At 52.0% G+C, this 4,525-nt stretch overlaps 1 protein-coding gene across 1 annotated transcript in view; it reads left to right on the plus strand.

Moving 5' to 3' along the window:
- The window catches only part of CNTFR (ciliary neurotrophic factor receptor), a gene marked incomplete at its 3' end in the record, with an annotated part of 59,302 nt that overhangs the window by 46,391 nt on the left and 8,386 nt on the right, over window positions 1–4,525 (plus strand). The gene's annotated exons all lie outside the window — the stretch shown is intronic.

The following is a 4,525-nucleotide window of genomic DNA, read 5'->3' on the forward strand; positions in this document are numbered from 1 at the left end:
GTGTGTTAATGGGGCTGCTGGTGAAATCGGAGACAAATCTCCCGATAAGCCCACCGGGGCCAGCATCACATCCATTCTTTGTATGGGCTTTGAAGGTATTAAGTGCTAAACATTTTGGTTTGGCGTCTGAATCCAGCTGCATTGTTGTGAGAAGCCCTTGCAGATTATTGCTCTAGACCAACCTTTCATATATAATCTATACCCATGGGTTTAGTGCTTCAGGAGGGGTGATGGATGTTTGTTTTGCAGATTTAAGTATTCCCCTCCTCTTCTTCCTTTTCTTTTCCCCTTCCTTAGAAAATGGATCTTATTAACCACTGCAGATGACACAACACATGCCAATACACTTGCAACCCATTTGACTCACAGTGAAAGCTGCATTCGAGCTACAGACTTCCCAAGGGTCCAAGCAAAGTTTCGGGGTGGGGAGGAGAAACAAAGACTGTGTCTCTGTCCCCTGTGTCCTTGCTCAGTTCTTGCCTTTCCAGCCCATATTAGTGCAGAAAGCAGGAGAGACAGCTACCGTGATGCCTGTGTGAGCCATGACCTCAAAAGTCATTTGCTTTTCATTATGCCAGGCCATGGCTGAGCTGCTCTGCCATAACGCTGTGGATGCTGCTATGGGAACTGCTCTCTGATAATGCCCATGAACAACTTTCTGGGCATGGGGCAGGTACCAAGCTGTGCTTCCCTGTTGCAGACAGACCCCAAATCCTCCCATACGGGATCCTGGGCAGGTTCAACCCCATGTCAGAAACTTTGGCATGATCACAGCACTTCACTTTCTCCAGGCACGCTGCCTTCCTTCCCGTGCTGCTGGTGACACATATGCCATGGGACACATCTAGCTGCATTGGCATTAACCCAACCAGAACTGCTTTCTGTGCACCAGGAGAAGAAGGCGAGGTATTCAGGTGAAACCAGACTGCCGTGCCCTGTCTGTTTTTCCCCAGCACAATCTTGTAGCTGCCACCTGCAGACAAACCCCTGCTTTCACCCCATCTCAGAAAGTTGCTGAGGTGTCTGCATGCATCGAGGGGAGAGTTGTCCCTGTTGCAGGTGGCATTTGCAGTGCACACAGCAGCTCCTGATCCATGATGGGGCAGTGGGGCTCACATGAGCCAGGACACCGCAGCATCCTCCTGCTGCTGGCAAGGTCCAGCCTATGGGCCTCGCTCTCCCTCTCCAATTTTCTGTGCAACGCTTCAGAGAGCACAGCAAAATCCTTCAGTGACTCTAATAACGTTTCCCTCCAAAGCTCTAGGGTGTTTCCCCCCCATCCCTGTGAAGTCACGCTTCAGGTCCGCTGAAATCCTATCAAATACCTCCTGAAATCCCCTGGAGCCCCTGCGACAGTTTATGGAGAGTCCAGGACTGTTTGACCTTGGAGAGGGGTGAGAAAGGCAGGGGAAGAAAGAGCAGCCTTGGGCTTCACTGCCAAACTCCTTGATCCTGTGCTGAGCCTCTTGCAGAGACCACGACCCAGCCAGGAACCAGTCCCAGCCCATCAGTGGGGTATCTGGGCACCGTGTCCTCCTCTCCCCTCTGCCCCAGCTCTCTTGAGGGCCTCCTGCTGGGCTGGGCAGCGCTGCTGTCTGCACAGTGCAGTGCCTCCCCAAATAAAGCAACAGTGCCCCAACCTCCTGTGTGCATGATGCCCATCCTGGAATCCTGCACCCCCTTCTCCTGCCTGAAAGAGGTTTGGAGACCTCTGGGTGACAGCTCAGTCCCCAGCTCTGGTGTTTGCAGGAGTGTCACCACCCTGGGGGAGCTCTGTGCTGGTGGTTCCCACCAGCCCTTAGGAAGTAATTAAAATATTTATAACAGTATTTTTTATAACAGTAACTGCTTGTTATTTGTTCTTTGTTGGAAGCAAATCAGGGCATGAGTGAGAAGCCACTGTTCTCCATGAAGGGGGACAAGCTGTCCTGAGCATCCAGGCAGCAACGATGCCACTCTTACCCCAGGTCTGGTGCCGATGTGCTCAGGAAAAGTGTGTTCACTTTTGGGGGTTTCATTATTAAAAGGCCATTGATAAATTACAGGGAATCCAGAGGAAAACTGATTAAAGGACTAGAAGATAGCGTATGACCGAAAGAGGAGATTAAGGGAATTTAGTGAGGTGCTTGCTGCAAAGCAGGGCTGGGGGTAGCGGGGAGGGAGGAAAATGAAAACAGCCTTGCAAAGATTTTGCAGGTGATGATTAGAGCGAGTGAAAACAGTCGCTGTGAGGAATGGAGTTGGTTTCTGCTTCATGCTTCGTTTTGCAAATTGTGGGCTCTCATGCGGGTGGGAAGGGGCTCCTGGAGCCCCCTGAGCCATTCGAGCTGCCCTGCCCGTGCACGCCAGGAGCATCCCGCAGGGTTTGTTGCTGCCGCTTGTGGGAATTTCAGCATCGAGCCAGGATTTGAGGAAGATGAGCGTCATTTTCTTAAAGCAAAGAGCCTTTTTTTAGCTCCATTTCTTTACAGATGGGCTGAGTAATGGGACCTCCCTTGAAGTGGCTGAGTTAAGCATGCAGCTATTACTTCCAAATGCAGGGAAGTCTGGAGTTGTGTGACTTACATCATCCCATAGATCCCGTTGCCGTAAGATAAGAGTGAGGCCAGGGCCTGATTCAGGCCTGAGGACAAAAAAAAGGCGTTTGTGAAGCGAGCAGTGGTGTCAAGCAGTGGTGTTAGCTAAGCTGGTATCTCAGCTCACCTCTCCCAGAAATGCCACGCTCCTCCAGGTTTTGTGCCCTTGAAGATCGCCCTTTGGGTGAGCTGCAGAGAGTGATGCTCTGAAGTTGATGTCCCTCCTCCTTACCTACTTCACCCCATGGTACCAACAGTGCAGGAGACAGTTTGGGCTTGAGCTGTTAGTGACGTGCCTGACTGGTATTTTTTGCAAAGCCAGAGTGTGAGCAGCTGAGGGCTGGTGTGGAGACCTCGTTTCCTGGGATAAATTCAGCATCTTCCCTGATGCACATCATTAGTGGGATAGCAGAATCCTTGAGCAGCCTGACCTATACCACCAACCAGAGTCACCCCCTGGGGTGTCCATCTCAGCCCTATCCCCACCAGAGTCCAATTTTCCATGTATATTATGCAGAAGGACATGTGGAGTGGGCCAGGTGGCTTCAATGACACACCAACAGGGCTGGCTGCTGCTTCAGGGACTTGCATGGATTTGGGGTGGGAACAACAAGGAAAGAAGCCATATGAGGCTCCTTCTGGTCCTGTGTCAGTTCTCTACAGCCAATTCTGGCATCTTTCAGGGGGCGTGTGGCTCTAGAGCCTGTTTTTGCAAGGTCTCTGGAGTTGGTTTCGCAGCAGAACTGAGTCAGTGACACAAAGCTGGGCAAAGCCATCAGCGCTGCAGGGGCCAGGGCTTTCGCACACGAAGGGCTGTGTGATCCCTGGGACTGAGAGGCCATAGAGTCTGCCTCATAAGAGGATGGGAGCATAGCCTGCAGTGTTTCCCCTAGCAAACCATGTGGGAGAAAAGAGGAGAGGTTTTCAATAAATGCTGAAGGAAAGGAGCTTTTACAGCAAATGCCAGTGCTGGTGCAAGAAGGAAGTGGATGGGGGTATGCCTGGTTACTAACCACTCCTATCAGCTCCTCCTCCTGCCTAGGCAGAAGGGAAGCCCAAATACATCCCTTTCTCCTCTCCAGAGAGTCAGAAATCTCTTACTTCTTTTCTCCATTCCCTCTGGAATGAGAGACCCCTCTGCCAGCAGGTACCCTGCTGAATGGGGTAGAGCGGAGAGCAGCTTGAGGAAGAGCAGAGCGGAAAAGGGGTCGTATCCAGGCTGGATCTCAAGAGAGATAAAGAGAGAAGAGGCATTTTTGGAGAGCCACTGGCTATTGGAGGCAGCCCATACTCCCCCTCTGGGAGTGATAACTGGTAATATTCGTGGCTAGCTCGTTGCTCAGTACATGACAGAGTGCTTGTAGCTTCCCTCCAGAGGCTTCTTCTGGATAAATATACAATTTCCAGGAGTTCTGGAGGGACAGCTTTGCCGAGGATACACGGCTGCTGATGGTCCCAGTTGTGTCTGATTGCACCTGGTATTTTCCCTGTCTTCTCCATCTGGAGCGTCCAGGAGGATGGATTGCTTTCTTGCAGCCTTTAAATAGGGTGGTGGAGGGGGCAGGTGCATTGTGTGGTGTAGATCATAGAGGGGATTTGTGCCTGGAGCTGGGAAAAGAGGGATAAGGAAATGCTGAGTTCTCTACTGCAAGCCCTGCAGGCGTGGAGGCAGGGGGCTGTCATGACACAGATCCTCAGGCTCCCCAAAACTGCTAGGGAGCCCTCAGGGACACCCCTCATGCCCCTGCACAACTGATGCAGAGACGGTGCTGTCCTCCCGCACAACAGACAGGGATGCTCCCTCTCTCTGGCTGGTAGCTTTTCCAGCTGAGCTCCTGGAGGAGATTTCCAGGGCTCTGCACAGATTCAGGCTCCAGGGCTGTGTGTGGCTCACAGCTGGTGTGGGCTGAGACAGGGCACAGTGGAAACCAATGTTTCGGAGCAGTTTT

This window comes from Mesitornis unicolor, unplaced genomic scaffold (genome assembly GCF_000695765.1).
Source record: "Mesitornis unicolor isolate BGI_N332 unplaced genomic scaffold, ASM69576v1 scaffold19107, whole genome shotgun sequence".
NCBI lineage: Eukaryota > Metazoa > Chordata > Aves > Mesitornithiformes > Mesitornithidae > Mesitornis > Mesitornis unicolor.